We start from the raw sequence: 19,104 nt of genomic DNA on the forward strand, positions 1-19,104 counted from the left end.
ATGACCTGGTTGGTCTGGTCAAACGATTTGTGTTTGCATCTCCTTGTTTGCAGAACTGAGAAGCTCTCTGCTTATGACTTGTCTGACTCCTCATTGAATCAGGGTTGAGTTTCATGTTTCCTATTTGCTGCTCTTGCTAAGCCTGTTTGCATCTCTGCTGTGGTCTGACCTGATATTTTTGTTGTTAGTGACAGTCTTGGAAATCACTTGTGATTTCATTTGTGAACTTGACATTTGATTAATTAAATTGGGGGGAGATAAGTGACATGTCAGTATGTATAACACATCTGTATCCTGTTTTATGGGATAAGAGGATGATGGKGKAGCTTACAGATCAATAATCTGTTGCTTAAAATTGCACTATATGTGCCTTTGGATAGCTCTTAAATARTGTCTTAAACCATGTRATACTGCAATAYGGGAAGGAGTGAAGAAGGAGTAGAAGTSTTTTGTTCCATATTTGCACGAGATGAGAGAATAACTCATTCTTGGTGCGYGGTCTTTAGGTGTGAGAGTGACACAAACCAGCACGGGTGCATCCTGCCATTCGTTCAYCACCACCGATTTATTTTGATTGCCCCTCAGTGCAGATTCAGAGGGAAGGCAGTGTGTAGTGACTGAGCAAATTGAYGTAATTTCTGAGTAAAAGTATGGCATTTGTTACATGAGGCTGCAATCCAGATGTTGTTATCTGTTAGTGTACAGTGAGAAAGAGCCCTAAGAAGATTGAGGTGGGTAGAAGGTAAGCATCTGAAATACTTTAAACATCAGCAACCAAGTACACCCCTGTTACCTAAGCAGTCAAACTTGGTAAATGTCATGTTGGCGGCATGGAATGGGAGAAATTGCAAACTAAAACACCCTGCTGCTATGTGTGCAGCTCTGCTGTGAAATACATCCATCTTAGCTGTCAGCTGGCTGGCTGCAGTGTTTGGTGCTGTTTATACAGCTTAGCCAGAGTGTCTTTATGAAACCAGCAGTGCTGTGCAGCCTGGGCTGCAGCAACTAGTKGTTTTATGCTCCTCATCTTATTTAACATGAGCTGTGCATGCTCCACATTGCACCAGGGTGCTCAGCCAAAGGCTGTGGTGAATTAAGGGGTCAGGTTCCCACCACTGTTACTTACTTGGGTGGTTTCAGGGTAGCCACGTGAGTGTAAATGTGGTGTGATAGAGTCTGGGATCTTTGGGATGTGTTGGGGCCCTCTGGGCTCAGAGCTGTCACCGACAGGCCAGCACTGCTAATCAGACACTGTTTGGTGGGAGTAGAGCATTCACTTTGCTTCTCCTTCAAGTGGAGAGGGMGTGAAAGTTGTTCCTCAGTCAAATGTCATCAGTCTTCTTTCCTTCCATTACTTCAGGTGGATGTGTTGGTGAATTAGACTAAACCTACTTTGCATAGCCCAAGCAGTGTTTTGCCTTTKTATCCTTCTTTCCTGTTTTAACCATTTCCAGACTACTTTCTCTTGTTGCTGGCCAACTAATTTTCTTCCTCACTGCCTTCTCTACCAATATTCTTCTATGCTCAGCAGTTCTTGCTGCTGCATATCTGACCTACTTTTACACGGCTCCCTCACTTGGGTTTGTTACCTGCACAACGCTTAGATTTTGTGTAGGCCCTTTCTTTTGTTTTAATTCTGTGCCTGTTTCTCTGCGTCTAAAATGCATTTCTGCTTAGAGTGTTTCAATACCTCAGTAGTTTTCTGCAGAAATGCAAATTTGAATGTTGTTTCATCTACTTCTTCCTTCCTCGTAAGTCGTAGCTGGATTCTGAGCTTTGCAACCCCAGTGAGCTACCTGGACAAGCCTTTCATTCCATGCAGCCTTCCGCTTCACCTCATGGGAAAAAACCATTCTTTCTTCTCTGAAGCTTCTCTGTGGGTGCCTGTTCCCTTGGCTGAACATTGGATTTTCAGTCCATGTGTTCCTGCCAGTCTTCCCTGGCTTCCAGCTGCAGTGTCTCTTCAGCAGACACCTTGCTTTTTAGGCTTGTCAGCTGATCTCTTACAATCRGTTTGTAAAATGCTACATACTGGCATTGTTAAAAAACCAAAGCAATGAAAAACCACAAAACCGAAACTCATTCAGTTATTTTCTCTGTACCTGAGCATGAGCCAGGAGCCACACTCTTTGGGTCATTTGTTCATGAAATAATGGAGTCACTATGACTATCATCATATCATGTGATCTTCTCATCAAAGGATTCTTTTATTGTATTGATAACAATAATTCAAACCATTAATGTAAATTTACAAAAATGTTGTACCATTTTTATATGTCGCACTGAATGTGACAAAAGTAGCAGCTTGGGCACTTTTCTTTGGACTTCTTTATCTTGGCTTCTTTTCATACTGTGATGGCTCCAGCGATAAAGTTCTATAGTAATAGGTTGCAAAATGTAAATTAAATCAAAAAAGAATTTTTGAAAAGCACTTCATTCAGAAAAAGAAAACAAATGTAACAGAGTATGCATTTTGAGTGAGGTTCTTCAGAGAGGAAAATATACATGGACTGCTATGAAGAAGTACAGGAGTGAAGCGCCCACCGAATAGGTGAAGTTCACTTAAGGTGTGAGGGGGAAATCTGTGAGAAGGTTTTTTGTAATTGTTTKGGGGGTTTTTGTGTGTGTGTGTATCAGTGTGCTTTTGCCAAAAACTGACTGTTGGAATGATATTGTGGTTATAGWAGACTGAAAAAAACTCAAACATTTTAATAAGCATTTTGGTTGATAATTCTGGAGTTGGTATGTTTTCTCAAAAATGAGGCTTTTTACTAAACAGAAAACTATAAAAAATATCTGGAAATTGATAACCCATCTTGTTATAAGTAAGAACAAAAAGATACAGACTAAGGGATATTGGAGGAAAATGTGTATTTTCCAAATTGATTTACTCAGTGAATTTAACAATTGAATATCGTTAGTTTCACTTTTCCTGTATATAGGCAGTTTCTGGAGGTGAGAGAAGCATCTGAAACAATCCCCCAACCACATGGTTATAAGATTATAAAAAYTGGTGCAGGGACCTTGGAGGTATGAGTTACTACTTTTACAGTCCTCTTTTGAAAACAAGGCTAGACTCCATATTGATGGAGTGCTTTTAAAAGCYGTGCCCTTTTAATCAGCAAACAGGTCCTCTGTGCATCAAATAATTAAAAATAGAGCAAAGTTTCTGAACAAGGCGTCTGGCAGAAGCGTCTGTACTTCCATCTGTGCATGATTAGCAGAATGTTTCATGATATTTAAATAGCACAAGCTTTGCTCTCTTTTTTATTATTTGTTGTGCTGAAGACCTGTTTGCTTGTTAAGTGGTCTTTTTTGAATAGTTACTGGCAAGGAATCAGGAAAGTGTATGAAGACATCTTGTACACACTGCAAATGCCAAATTGTCCCTTTTTTTCAGACACTGCCCTTGCTATTTTTTTTAATTGGAGTTTTACCACATCCCTCACTTGGTGTTTAAATTTTCTTAACGACCAGTTTGTTTCAGAGGGAGTTGAGCACATATTTATGGTGGCTGCCTGGGGACTGCATCTCCCCTCTCAGGACAATTATTGTCACGGTGGGGTCCCTGGCGGGTGCATTGCAGTGTGAGTACACACCGGGGTGCACTTGCAGGGTACGTGTGTCGGCTCAGCTCTGCAGCTCCCACTGGCGCTGCTGGGAGCTCTGCCTCTAATCTGATGCTGGGCACACTGCTCTGGAGCCTTACCCTTCCATGGCGACGTAATCAGCCAGGCAACAGCTTTCCAAGCACTTTTGAGGCCTTAAACTGGGACTCCGCCTTGCTGGCAGTCATTCAGCATCGGATTGTGTGCTCTTCGTCTCTGGCTAGCAACACGGCACTTTGCAATTGTAGCCACTGATTTCCCTCCGTACTATTAAAGTTTTTGTATGTGTGTTTTACAAAGGCCTGTACAAGAAGGTATGGAATGAAAAGAAGCCACTGTCTGGATGCTGAGTGTATTGCTGTAGCTGGCTGAGGGCAGTTCTGTTATGTGCGAGTGCCCTGTYGTTGGGAGCCGGCAGGTTGGCAGGGAGCTGAGACACTCGGCTGGGCTCAGAGGTCCTTTGTGGAGAGCCAGTATTCAGTCTTAGGACAATCTGTGGTCTTGGATGGGCATAGAAAATAAGAGCTTTTGTGGTGTGTGTAAGTGGTGTTTACTCTGTAGCTGGGTTTTTGTTGCTGGGTTTTTTTTTTTCTTCTTGTGTTTGAGAAAAGCTGTGGTGTGTGATATGTGAATACTGACCTGGGTCATCTCTTAACTTCAGCTAAAAACTTCAAAAGAAATTGGGGTTACTACTGAGAGCAAAGCTGCTAACCTGTCAACATAAATGTATAAACTCTGAGTGTTTGCACCTTAGAAAAAAAAACCACTGAAACACATTGGCAGTGAAGAAAGAGCACGCTATGAGCCTCCTCACCTCACCTGGTTAGTGCTGTGTTATTGGTGTCCATTGTGCTGTTTCTGGTGAAGGTTCTGCAGAGCAAAGTACTCTGCAGTCACAGAGCAAGTTCTCCTGAGCACGKCTATGTGTTACATGGTGAAGTTGAAATTCAGGGGGGGCAGTGATAGGACCATTTTGCAAATGCCTATCACATCATTTGGCTTCCAAGTCCAGAGAAGGCTTGAAGATGTGTGAGTAGATATGGAAAAGATCTGGAAGGACAAGAGAAAGAACAGTCATGTTACACYAGTGAAAACTGACGGTAACATGTATGTCTGTTCCTTCAGCTAAACTAATGCCTGAAGCAGTTGCCTTCAGTTTTACCCACATTGCTCTTAAAAATTGGTTCCCCTAATAATTGATCTCTGCAGAAATAAGAATTATTTCTAGAACTGWTTTTTGGTCAGTGCAGTTTGGTTGGCCTAATATTAGCATTGTTCCATGAGCAGGAAGGAGAAAAAAAGACTTGGGTACATTTTAGAAAGATTCATGAAGTTGTGTTGGTTACACTTAGCCAAGTTTTGTGTTTTGCTCCTAGTCTAGTATTTGTTCTGAAAATATACAGTAATGTTTTTTTTGGAACAGCTTCAACTTATGTTGTGAATATGAATTAGTTMACATTAGTAGAATTTCATACTGTCCTACAGAATTTGGTTTTCTGTCTTCTGTCATGCTCAACATGCTTCAAGCACTTCAAAATAATAAGTTCAGTTATAATAGTGCTGAGGCTCTGTAGACAAACATAGCCGTTCTTCTGAGTACAAGGAGATCARATGCAAGGATTTTTTTTTATGGGACTGGGAAGAATACTGCTTATAAAGCTGGTATTACCGTGACATTTTTTCAAAAGCATTTGTGACAGGCTCCTTATGTTGCTAGAGTGATTTTGCTGTTTATTACTAAATTTATAATTCTCAATGCACTGTAAACAAAGTGAAGAAAAATTACAGGGCACAGTATTCAGAAGCTGTTGTTCAAACCTGATTGTTGTGTTTCTAGTTCTGATTATTTGACATCATAACATACTATGTGAAAAATCTGGTAGCCCTTGACTTCCTGAAACAAAACAAACCAAAGCTTCATTTTACAGCCCTGCAAAAGTATGTTGTAGCAAAGCAGACAAACTGGAAATCAGCCTAAGGTGGTAGGATCCTGTTGACTTGTATAAAAAAGGATGATTCTATTAGTTGCCTGCAGATCTCTGGAGGAGAGGGAGGGCCTTGCATCACTCAAAACCAATTCCTTCTGGCTGGCTGGAAAGTATGGATAGCATCCAGCATACAGACATCCCCAAGTACAAGGATTATAATGGAGATGTTGATGACCAGTCAGTATCGATATGTTAGGAAGTATTTATATAACTTAGAGTTGTTGACTGCTGTAGAAATGCTGCTTTAGGCTCTGTTCCCACTGGTGTTTCTCCTGTTGACTTTTGGAGTGCTGGGATCAGACCCCTTTGGCTCAAATTTGGAGTGAATTAAGACTGAAAGAAGCATGCATGTTCTGCAGTTTCCCTCCACTTTTGGAGGGGAGAATGGAGGAAAAAACTGACCTGTGCARTGATACCAAAATACTTTATGGCATCATCAAGCCGTACATTTAAAAGAAAGCTTTTCTTAAGCTATTTGAAATACTTCATTTTGTTCTGTAGCCTAAAGTGTTCCCTGTTAGTGGAAGGCTTGATGTGGTTTTTATGCTTTCCTCATGAAGCTGTTCTTTGACAAGGAGAAAAATGTATCTAATTAACATGCACCTTTCTGTATGTGGATTATTATGCATTCATTAGTTTAAGTTGGTGCTATTATATGAAAGTTTCTCCAGAGCTTTGGCAACTTGGTAGAAAGGAGTGACAGTTCAGTGCATTCTCAGCTGTGCAGTTCTGAAMTATGTTGCTTTTAAAGACACCTACATGTTACAATAAAAATATCCCTTATAGCCAAAGATGCATGACCACAGTCTAGGTAATTACAAAAGAAAGAGATTCAACTAAGTACTGAAACTGGGGGGGAAAAAAGGCAAAATTTTTAAGAGCAGTAGAAATGATGAAAGACACAATTACTGTTCTATAAGTAATAACCCTCCCCCTTCCAACAAAAAAAAACTCCCAAAAAGCTCAGGGGTATACCATCTGTAAATGTTGCTATCAGTTAAGGAATATATGTGGAATGAAAGTCTGAAATACTAAATACTCTAAATTTGATCCATATTCAGGACTCAGTTGCACTCCAGAAAAAGAATAAATGTGTACTTTTGCTAGAAACAGTAAAAGATAATTTGGAGGAATGCAGGAGTACTGCTAGAAAAGCCAAATGATACATTTCTRTGTAAAATGCCATGTGACTGTGTAAGTGTTGTTTTTTCCCAGTAGGGCTGCTGAAATTGTAAGCAGGTAGCAAAAATTTAGTGTTTCATATTTCATAGATAACAATTGTTCTGAATACTTTAAATAGTACAGGAAATGTAGTGTCACAGGCTTGACATTTGAGTATTAATATTGATACTGAAAACAGTTCACCACAGAGAATGCCAGGGCTGCAGGAGGAAGGACAGCATTTTGATCAGATAAAGACAGAAAAGTTTCAAAGCCCTTCATACAGATTGAAAAAAAGGCCTTATGAAAACTGAGACAAAACTACCTCTCAGGACTGCACATTTTATATCCTGTTTTGGGAATATCTCTGCGGGTAAAGTTTGAAGCAAAGAGATGAGTTTGCCATTTCTGTCTTCCCCTTCCTCCCCCACCTGTGGTTTGATGAAGGCTGTTTCAGAAAACATTAAGAACACAGAGCTGTAAAGTGTTTTGGATTCACTTGTACAAATACATGAGTGGATGTGGGCTCAAGAAAAGACACATTGACTATGTATAGTCTTTGGTGACCAAGCTCAGACCTGCTTGAGATGCACCCCAAGTTATCCTCCGTAAGATTGAGATTTAGTGACAGGTTATTAAAGAGAGACSTTCTTTTTCTAAACATAAAGTAGTGCTGACAGTGCCTTTTTTGAACAACCAAGCTTGCTCTCCCCACATCTGTGTGCACGAGTGTGTGCACAATCCCTACTCTTGAGTTTGTTCTGGCTTGCTTGGTTTTTATAGTAATGTGTGGTGAGACGAGGAGAATACAGCTCTACAAGTACGCAGTACATCTCAGCATACTCGYGTGATGGAGCCCAACAACTGTGTCCTCTTCATGTTCACCGTGTACCAAACATCCCTCAAAGAGGATACAAAATAAAGATGTAGACTGTTGAAAAACTGCAAACAGAAGAGGCCAGCCCAAGCCAAGCCCACTGATGGAATAGTAATGTTTCTGTTCTGTTGCCCTCTATGCTGCAGTGCTGGTGWGGATGTGCCCCGCTGTTGATAAATGTCTTAGCGGCTTTTCACAATAGTTGTCATGCAGGCGATTTGGTAAAGCACTTAGCTGGTGGTAGATCTGATAGGTACATTGCTTTCCAAAATTCCTTTTCAGTGAAGTATGAAGAGTACATAGAGTACATTTTTGGCTTTGTACTGGTTGTATAAGTTGCACCAGTTTGATTTTAGCTATTTAGCTATATGCAAACTAGTCAAAGGAGTTTTATTATTTTTGGTACAGGAAGGAAAAGTTTGTCATCCCCCTTTCTGARAGTGTTTTGGTAGCTGTGACCACTTTTTCCCTTCAAAAATAAATCTTATGCTTTCAGACTCTCTTATTTTCAGGCATGATTAATTTTTATCTTTAGAATGCAAATGGAATTTTAGCATACTTTTGCACTCTGTAATGCTGCTTTCTGCATAAACTGCTTACCAGACAAATTAAAAAGACAGGTACCTATTTAAAAACTAACCAACCAAAGCCAAAGTGCAGTTTTCCTTGTGAAATATTTATATACTCGTAGGTGCTACAGCATGTTTAAGCCAAAGTGGCACCATTCTGCTTTTTCAAGTGTAAGCAGCTCCCTTTATCTGTGTGTTGCCACTGTAGGCAGGAGATGTTGGGCAGTTTGCTGGGATGATGGCAAAGCCTTCATATCTCAGTGGGGGTAACCTACATGGGAACAACCCCTCTGAGGTACCTTATGCAGGGGGATGTTGGGGAACCACTGGCATTTGTGTACAAAGGGTGAAACAACAGCACTTGAATCAAAAAATGCAAATCCCCTGCTACCATGTACAAACCAGACAGACTCTTGACCCCTGGGTGATGCCAATGGCGTTTTAGCCTGCCCCAGTGAGTTGTTAAATTTGTTAGGCACAATTTAATTTTCACAAAAGGGACCTGGACTAAGATAGTAATGCGTTGGAGATCTTACTCTCCAGGGCTCTGCTGTTTGTGAGGTGATTCACGGCGTGTACAGAGGGAATGGAAAATGTTGTCTTGGAAGCTTTCCAGTGTGTTGTTATTTTGAAGTAATTTAGCCCAGGCACAAATGCTCGTGATTGTATGGGAGCCTGTAAAGCTACAGAGTAGAAGGTGAACCTCCTGCACCTTACATTAGGCTGTAACTAGTAAATGACATTTTATTCTGTGCCCAGATATTCACTTGGCTATCCAGACCTCTATTCTAAATAAAACAAAAAAATATAAATTACTTGTGAGACTTTGGCCTGTTACAAGATAGGTTACTGCTGCTGCTGATTATATTGATCTATTTTRCTGCCTAAAAACAGTTCCCCATGCCAAAATTTAGAAAAGTGTCTTGATTTTGAACTGCCCAGAAAAACAGCCCAAAATGGGAGTAATCATACTGAAACACATTATTTTTTTTACATCCAATACTTCCTCTGTTTCTTCAACTGCTTCTCAGAGTATTCACTACTTCTATTGCCAGTGGTAGAATAATAGATTAAATTAATTAAGAAAAAATACTGTGTAGTTACTCAAGGAACATAGAAGTAAATTGTTAAGATAACGTTAATCTTCTGATTTACTGTCTGAACCTGCTTCCTTGTTGTTAGTGCATATTAATAGAATTAGGATCATACCTTGAAAGAATTAAGAACAGTAAAAAGAACCCTAAACCCKAACAGTAGTATGTTAGAGCTGACCAACATGAAAATGTACTGAACAATTGTGACATAAGCCTAAACCTTAGGTAATTGTCATTGTGAATGGAATAATCTTCCATGGAGCTGTGAGTGGCAAGATGTTATTGTGCATCGGGGCCCTATTAATCCATAGGTTATTGACAGAGCATATGGTAACTGCTCCAAAGCATGCTGTACATAACATGCCTTTTGTATTATTGTTTAAACTACATTCTAATGTGGAACTAGGGATATAGGTAGTCTTAAAAAAAAAMCAAACATTTTTGTACTGTGGTATTTGCTAGCAATACAGTATATGGCCAGGATTTACAGTAGATATTCAAATTCCATATGCTGCAGAATTTGTGAATTTGCATTTTAAAATACTTGTCATTTCTGGAAATACCCTGAGGTCTAATTGTCCACAATCTTCCTTTTCTAAATAATTATTAAATATTTCCTTTCAAAGCCAAATCTTTAGCCTTTTGGGGCATGAATTTCACAGTTAGTGATTTTGAAGCCTTATAGTCAAGGCTGTGATCCAGAATTTTTTTTTAATATTCTTGCTGTTCTGATGATTAATATGTATGAAAGCCTGTTACCTGAATGTTGTGCCACCTCGACTGCAATTCTTTACCCTGCCTTTTGGAATAATTAAGGAACAGCTGGGAAGAAATGCAGGCAGGACCAGAGAGCCTCATGCAGTTCAATCCGGACAYGTTTCACCTGGGATCACTTGGCTGATAAGTGGCTCGGACTCTGATAAGAGCTGTGTAGTTACACATGGACACTTGGGACAAAGGGACTCAAACCTGGGAGATGTCCTTCCTGGAGGGATATTTTGGAAGTTCTGGGGCTCTTTCCCCTCAAACTCTGAAAGCTAGGGCCTCACCTGCCTGTGTGCTGTTCAGAGATAGAGAACTGGCTGGTCGTGGATGACCAGATTTTAATTTTTCCCATCTGCCCCTGCAGCAGCTATTCCTCTTGGTTTTTTTTTTTTTTTTTCTGCTGCTGTGCTGCTGGAGAGTCAGGTTTATCCTAAGAGCATATGCTTGTGGGTGCTCCATGCCAGTGGTGCAGCTGGGGTGTAGGGTTGTGTCATGGTTTTACTCTGTCCGATTTTTGGTGGTGGGRGGATGGGACTGAGAAACCACAAAAATGGCTCCTGTGAGGAAGTTCTAGAARCTTTCTCCTTCTTCTCCAGCAAAAGGAGCCCTATCCCCCGTGTTTTAGAACCAATTCATTGTGGCCCTGAGGTTGATGGACAGGCTGCCCATCAGGCCTGGGCCAATTGCACAGGCTGGTTACACCTCTGTGATGATGTAGAAGAATTCAAAACAAGATAGGCGCGGCTGCCATGTAGTTTTTAGGTTGTTAGTATTTAGGTTGTTAGTRTCATGCACTGGGGAAAAACAGAGCAGGAGGATGAGGAGATGTAAGAAAAAAAAATGGAGACCCAAGATCATAGTTAGGAGAAAACAGGTTGCTGTGCCGTTGCTGTGGTGCTCGGACATGGAGAAAACAAGTTGTTCTTGAAAGGGCTATTTCTTCAAAGGGAGACCTGTGTAGAAAAGAGAGCGACCTTGCTCTGAGGGGAAAAAAAAACCCTGGCCTTTGAGGATTGGACTGAGCTGATCAGGAGCCAAAAAAGAGGAAGAGGCTTGGCCTCCGCACGATATTTGAAGCGAGTTGATGCTAAGAAGAAATTGTGCTCTGCGGGGAGGAAGAGGTGGCCCCGCCTTATGTCTGAAGCAAGTGGATGCTTAGAAGAAGYTGTGTTCTGCCAGGAGATTTGTGATAGTGGCCTTACGCCGCCAAAACAACCTAGTTTGGCCTTGGAGAACATTCTTCCCTTTCTCCCACGAGGTAAAGAAAATAATTCCATGCCATSAGCAGTTATACACTTACTGTTTCTTGGGAAAAGAACTTCCACAGCTCAGAGCTGTAAGAAAGCTTCTCCTATGATGCTGGACAACAACCATAATGAGTAGTTTGATCTATGTTAGACTTCCATTCCTGTCCCCTGTGTGTGTGGGAACACATGGCGGGTGGAGAGGGAYGACCTGAGAAAGAGACGGGTCCCGGAAAGGATAACAGGTGTCTTAAAATGTCCATTTTTATTTTTCTTCTCCTTGTAAATTTTTCCCTCTCTTTGTTCCCCTCCCCGCTGCGGTAGTATTCTTAGTAGTTTTAATAATATATCTATTTTGCAACTTMAGTTATTCAGCCTGTCTGACCATTTTCTGGAGCATATACATATCTTTCTCTCAATTATGTTATGTTATCTGAAAGCCATAAATTTTAGTGTTAATTGGGCTTTTGCTCTCCCTTCTGCCTCTCTGGTGGATGGGAGAGAAYGTCGTGGGTGCAGTGCTTTTGGCTTTTGGCACAGTTCAAACCATGACATTTTTGGTGCCGTGACTCGGATAAGGAAAAATGGGTTTAAACACACGACAGGTTGAAAGAGGAATGAAGGATGTGGGGTCTGCCTGCTCACCTTCTGCAAAGTTTCAGGAGACCTGGAAAATAAGGCAATTAATTGCTAAGCCTGTAGTTTTTTTTAAATACAACCCAAGTGTTGCATAATGGTTATTACCTACATTTTTCTATCCTTTCAGAAAGCTGCCCCTTAGGCATAGCTGGATCCCAGAGTGTTGCACCACATGTGTACAATAGGCAGGAATGTTCATAGAGGCTGTTGCAGCCCTCGCCGGAGGGGTTTGCAGTGTAAAGGTGGTTTTTAATTTGTACTCTGTGGTGGCAGTAGTGACCAGGGACTGCGGGCTGTGAACCTGTTGACTTGGAGCCTGCCTCTGAAGAGCAGGGACTCAGGGAAGCAAAGCTGGCTGTCAGCTGGTGCAGTTGTTCTCTGGTGGGCTTCACTTTTATCAGGAAAACCTTAGGGGCCTTGCAAGTGGAAAAAGGTTGAAAGCTTGCTTGGTCTTTCTGCAGATGAAGAGAGGTCATAAAAGTTACCTTTTTGGTGTGCCGATTGTCTTTTAGAATATTAATTGTACTTTTTCATTTCAATGTATTTTTTCCTGCTTTTTTTTTCTCATCCATTTTGAGTTGATTGGCACCTCTGTCTTCCTCTTTGGTTGTACGTGCAGTTGAAGATATACAACATTCTTTATAGATCTGATAAAGTAGTTAAATGATCTGACTTTGAAAACAGAGTAGGACAGCTTAGTGAATCTGTATAAAAACTAATGTTTCACAGAGAGGATCTTCAAACATTCTGTAAGCAGTGTTACAGTTATGGCCCTTTTCAGAGAACTTGAAAGCTTTCTGGAAAAGTCAACCTTCGGAGCAAAAYACTTTATGCTTGTTTTTGTTATGAAAGAGAATAAAGTATTACTGTTGGAATTTGTTGGAATCCATTCTCATATGGAGATGAGATATCTGTCTCATACCTTGTAGTAAATGGTAACGCTCCCCTTCCTATTTTTGAGATACTGAAGTGTGGAAGTGAAAAATGCGTCATTTCATTATTTAAGTATAGGCAAATAATCCTTTTTGTTCTTTCTTTTTGCATAATTTCTGACTGCTCTTTAAAAATTCCACTGCACCCTGGTAGATGGGTCTGAAAGAGGAGAAACCATTCCTGAAAGTTCAGCCTGGTTCATATCTGAGTGTGCTGCCTCTTTTGCTTCATTGTGAATCCACATCAACCCACTGGTGTGATAACGTGAAATGAGCTGCAGTGTCATCCGTACCTTTGCTTCATCTTGAGCAGTCATGCTGGCAAGAGTGTGGAAAATGTTCCTCAGTAGCAGGTTTGATGCTTAGGAAAGCTTGATTTGGGAGTAAATTCTTGCTTGGATGGAGACAGCCTTGCTTGCTCCTGTCCTGTGCTGCTGGTGCCATGGCATGGGGTAACAGAGGAAGMTCAGCATGCTCTGCCCAGCTGGGTACCCCTGGCATGGGCCTTGCCCACTTGTGGCTGTAGGGAGGGCCTGCTGGGGGTTTTGCTCATACAGTGCTCTTCATACTAGGGCTCATGGAGCCTTACTACAGTTCAACTGAAGAGCATAATTAGTATCATTACAGCTCCCAGTCAGCTGTAATGGGTACCAGCAAGCTGTTTCTGCTTTGCATAACTTACTAGAAAAGATATTTTACTTTCCTACAYGTATGCCTTATATAGAACAGGCAGTGTGGCATTATGTCAGGAGACTGCATGAACTGTATTTTCCAGTGTCACAACTGGCTGTGAAATCTGCATTAAAACATTGCTTTTCCCAAGCATCTGTTAGGCCAGCTAGAGAAAAGTACTGCTGGATGTGCAGGGTGCTTATACATGAGCTCAGGACAGATGCCTACTCTGGTCATCACTGGCGACAAGGGAGTTAGTGGTTGAGCTAGTGAAGCTGATCTGGGTAATCTTCCAGCCTGAAGGATGTGAGGCAGAAAGGCATGGGAGGAGCCTGTAAGTGATAGGAGGAAAGCAGTAGGCTAGGAGAAGAAGGGTCCAATAAAATCAAATAGAAAAACACATCCATAAAACTGCAGGACCTGAAGTTTGAAACAGTAGCTGTATGCTTACATGCTTGGCACAACTTTCATTTCGAATTTGTCTGCTTCCTTCAGGCTTCCTCTTGCCAGAGAGGTGGTTTGTATGCTCCCTGTCTGCCTCTGGAGAGTCCCTGGTCTGCTCATGCCAGTGGTGATAGAGAACCACAGGGAGATAAAAGTCTTCCCTGTAGCAGTCATTGCTCTTGGGTGGGTGTGCTTGGCTGTGTTTCCAGATCATAGACTTCAGGCAGTAAGGCATTAGAAATATTATAGTCTATTAAATATACTGCAGAGCATTTGGCTGGACTAACTGCTGCTTTTAATAGAGTTCAGATCTGACATTTCTAGGACTGAGAGGGTTTGGATGTAAACTTTGTTAAATTGGTTTTGAAAAAGGAAGTTGTTTCATGCTTTGAAGGGAAAAAATATGAAGACAAAACTGCAAGTCTCTTCCTTAAATCAATATTTTCTGCCTGAAATGGGAACAGCTCAGCAGAACAGTTTAAGTAAACATGGCTATAACTGCTTATCTGAGACGTTGGCATCCTCTCTTCTTACTGTGTTACTTTTTTGTGGTATCCTGGCGTCTCTCAGTCACTGATGTGTTTGTTCTCACAGGACCTCCTTTGTAGGCATATACTTTTGTGTCCATTTGATAGCTACCGCCAAGATTTGAGGCTTTATCTGAATGGCTTGCTCTAGGAGTGTACATTTTCTACACCTCTACAGATGAGACTTTGGAACTGCTGTCTGTAAAGTCCTTCCTGCCTCCAGCTCTGAATTTCTCAGTCTCTGTTGTGGCTTCTTTATTTATTAAGAAGGGAAAGAACAGAGGCAACTGTTTCTGAGTCATCCCAAGTCAGTGTTCGGCACGGAACAGGCTAAAATCTAGGCCAGTTAAGGATGGTATCAGTTGTAGCCTATGTGGGGAGTCAGTGAATGTAATATAAACATTGGGAGATTTGCTGAAAATCAGGTATGTATGTGAGGGTGCAAGGAATTAGGTACCACACTCAAAAGCTGGTGCCTGAGTGTGGGATTGTGGTTCTTCTSCTAGGTAGGAAAAATACACCATATTGTGAGAATGACTTAATGATATCTAACATTACAGCTTGGGTGAGTTTTTTCTSTGTGTGTTAAAATAATGTAGACTCACACTGGGTTTTTATCCAGTGAGCATTGACACATGCAAGTAACTTTTATGCACTTCAAGTGCTTCCACTGTACCATTGCCTGAAACTTTATCATTAAAATTAATTTTTAAGTTAATGTTTTGCTCTTAAGACCACCTTCTAAAGAAACAAATTTRTTTTAATTTGTACATGAACAACAAGAAACATGTTTTAGTTATAGAATGTAGGATTGTAATTTTTTTGATAGATCTAGTAAAGTAAAAAAATCAGTGATGTTTCTTAGAGTATTTCTGTATGTTCTGTAACATGTTCTTCTAAGTAATGGAAGAATCAGAAATGAGAAGTGAGAGAAGCTTTTTGTTTTGTCATGGGAATTAATGTATCTGTACGTTTTTGAGGCTGTAGTGTATATTATTCATTTTGGCTATGTTACGAGGACTAAAATAAATTAAAAGAAGAAAAAGAGAAAAATAAGACTGCCTCTTGCTCAGTTTTGTTGTGATTCAGGTAACAATGCATCAGGACATGGGAAGTGATTTCAGCCATATATTTAGTTACAGTTTATAATTTAAAAATTATATTTTGTGGTGAAATAGTGTTCAAAATCTGAAAGCTAGTACATGTGCAGGTAAGTGTAAGTATATTGTCCTGCCAGTGCCAATCTAGTACATAAAGAGCTTCACAACTGTTTGGATCTGCTCTTCTTTCATAATGGGCTGCAACTTGTTTACTAATGTTTGAAAGCATGTACACATCAAATAAATCTCTGGTATTTGGGGCATAGTGTACCAGCATTATGCAAAGGGAAGATTAACCACACTCAATATTAAGCTATGATCCACTTCACTCTTGATTCCTTGCCATACTAAATCAACCAAACCATCAAAGAACAGAATTAGTGGAAGGGTTCCTCAGACAATAGATTTATTTCCATGTTTATTTGTGTTATTGTTAAGAAAAGGGAAATCAGCACAGCAAATCTGCCTGTGGTTCAGGGCATTATAAATTAATYAAAAGACATGAAGTGGGCTTTTGGGTGTGGAAAACGAGCACCAGATGCAAATGCTACATAGCTGCATCATATGGTGTGTACGGTGTGGCTGCAACAGCTGAGAGACAACGTGCCTGCTTTGACTGCTGCTGCTCTTAACAGAGAGTATTTAGCAAGCGGCATATTGGCAAATCTGACACAGAGTGAACTTGCAACAATGATTCAAAAGAGTTTCCTAACATGAAGCATCTTTAATGCATATCATTTTAGCTCTTTCCTGTTTTTACTCTGCTCTCTTTCAGTGAAAAGGTCAAGAAAAGCAGTAGCTCAGTGGCTGAAATTTTCTGAGGTGTTTTACAGGAGGGAAAGTGGGGAAACCTCTTAAAGTGGTGTCTTGTTCAGTAAGTTAAGCCCCTTTTCCATCAGTTAATCTATTTATTTATTTATTTTAAAATCTTAYGTGTCAGAATAATTAAGGTGACTTATAAGGTACCCCAGGCAGGTGTGAAGCTCCTCATCCCCATCTTGGCTTTCCTCTTYCCCCAGAAGCAGTCTTTGAAACTGTTAGCCCATTTCGGTAGATATGGAAGTACACAGCTGACTCAAACAATACCATGACATTTGTCTCTGCCCTGGCTGGGGCTCGTTGCTGCATTCGTGTTYAGAGGTCTGCACTGTGAAGTGTGTGCCTTTTCTTCAGCACTTGCCCTGTGCATTTGTGCGTGCACCCACATACTTCAACAATGCCCTCTCTTTGTCTTTACACTCGGAAAACCACAAGCTGCATTAATGAGAGATTTTTCAGAGTCCAAACTGGGAGTTTTTTGGGTTTTCCCCTACAGCAGTAGGATAGGTATATTKGATATTGCTATCACTATAACGAATAAAAGAGAGAGGACTGTATCAATTTCTTTACAACAACAGATAGGAAGGCACATAGGAAGATTTTCTTTAATGTAACTAACTAGAGGTTAAGCTAGTGCTGCTGCCTTATGTTGATTCCAATAGAAGGTCAGAGCCGTAAAAAGTTAAGTGCTGAATATTCAAATTTAATTTGTAGCATCAATTTACGATGGCTTATAAGTTTAAATAGCCTTAAGGGTGCTAAGTACTTTCAGCTGAGGGCAGAAGGACTTTCAGCTGGTCAGCAGTTCTTGTGATTTGGTCTGATAATACTTACTATTATTTTCTTGCACACCTGATATTTCTGCATTTTTTGCAGGTATGAGTTTCTTTCCTCACATCCTTTTATGCCTCATTTGCTCACTCTTCTGTTCTAGAAAATTGGCAGGATGACAGCAAGCAACTCCCTCATCCTTTTGTGTTAGGACTAATCCTCAGGGTTCTTTCTGATGTGTCTCCAGAAATATGTATTCAGCTTAGGCTGAATGCTGATTTGATTTGTAATACAAAAATATGAACAGTGCAGATCACTTTCTGTCTCAAAAAAAAAAAAAAAAAAACCATGGTAGAGGTGTAAGTGAACCATTCCAGAGTCTTAAACTCAGTCATATAACATATGGTTCTAAAACATGCAAAAATATTTTGCTGAATCTGTATGTTTGTCTTTGTTTTGTGAACTTGGAGCTTTACAATTAAAAATTAAATGACCTATCACTTAACAGGTTATGTTATTTTAGTGCTCTGAATTGTGCTTTGGTATGATAGACAGATTGGTGTTTTGATTTCAGATTATATGGCTTGGTTTTACTTTTTTTTTTTTGCTTAACATATTATTTAATTAAAGTTTGTTGCAGTGACTGACAGTTGCTTTATTTGATACCTGTTTGTAGGCATTTATTCATTACTTTTTCAGTGTACTGATATTTGTCAGAAGAGAATGATATTATTTCTTTTGTCAATGAAAATGAGGCTATAAATTACTGTAATTTTGGGATACATTTCTGGTATGAGCAAACAGTATTCCCTTGGTGAGTTTTCTGCTGTGGAAAACTAGGTTATGCATAATACATTTTAGAAAAGACCTGTATTCCTCTGAAGAGGAATGGCATTGTGCAACTCCTGCAAACTGAGAAGAATCTAAATCTTTGTATATTCTTATTCAAAGTATGGTGGTATCTGCAGTATTATTCCTCCTGGTTGACAGAGGGGACTAGAAATGATTTGTTGTGGGTTCTGTTTGTGATTTTATTTATTTGTGTTTTTAACCCCTTTTGCAGGACACGTGGGTGAAGGGTTCAGCTCTGAGCACCTTGGTAGAGTCACCTGCCAAGCTCTTCCCAGTGCCACCCCACATCTGTCACTGGTGCAGCTGGGTTGGGTCCCAAGGTGACAATACCCACAGTCACCAAAGATCAAAATGAAAGTCATACAGATGCATGACTGTATTTTATTGACAAGTACAAAAGGATTTTGCAAAATTATTTGACTTGAGTAAGCTGTGGGAGTAGGGAGGATATGATGTATTCTTCCCTGCTAAAATCATAGTGTTAACAATTCTTGGCACCATCACTGAGTTCCACAGTAACCAGTGGTACACATTTAAAAAATGCACCAAATAGCATACACTGTTTAAGTCTGTGTTCCATTATGCAACAGAGCGCAATTGCTTCAGTGAAGCACATCTGCACTGAGAGAGTAAACTCTCCTGGGAAGCAAGTGCATCTTCCRCAGATGTAGGAGTGAGGCGTGGGCTGGTCATTGCTATTTTGGCAAGCAGAGGGAGCCAGTGTTGGAAAGCTGCCTCACCTTTCACTCTCCATGGAACTTACCCTTTCTCCCTGTTTCAGGCACCAGCCACTGCCACTTGCTTCTCCTAGTGGTGGCATGGGGCTGGGGATGTTTTCAATGGTTGATTAAAGCATTTATCARGTTTTTGGGAACTCTGGTCTTCGCTGTCTGTCTGGTTGGCTTGTGATACCTGAACAGAATGGGCTGTTAGGGAGAAGTAAGGAATGCAATTTGAAAAAAAAAAACCAAAAACATCTGGAAGAGCTAAGAAAACATTTTGGTTTTACTAAAAAAGCCAAACAAAACCATACCTATGTGAT

The 19,104-nt window shown here is 40.4% G+C and overlaps 1 protein-coding gene across 6 annotated transcripts in view; it reads left to right on the plus strand.

The window, feature by feature from the left end:
• Window positions 1-19,104, plus strand: part of ATXN1 (ataxin 1) — a 214,704-nt gene that overhangs the window by 12,973 nt on the left and 182,627 nt on the right. Inside the window, exon 4 of one of the 6 annotated variants that reach the window (XM_057367449.1) lies at window positions 16,396-16,494. The exons of the other annotated variants lie outside the window; for them this stretch is intronic. The gene's annotated coding sequence lies outside the window, so the exon portion shown is untranslated. The remainder of the gene's footprint in view (window positions 1-16,395; window positions 16,495-19,104) is intronic. 6 annotated transcript variants of the gene reach the window in all.

This window comes from Malurus melanocephalus, unplaced genomic scaffold (assembly GCF_030028575.1).
Source record: "Malurus melanocephalus ecotype Western Australia unplaced genomic scaffold, MMel_1.1 scaffold_79, whole genome shotgun sequence".
Taxonomy (NCBI): Eukaryota; Metazoa; Chordata; class Aves; order Passeriformes; family Maluridae; genus Malurus; species Malurus melanocephalus.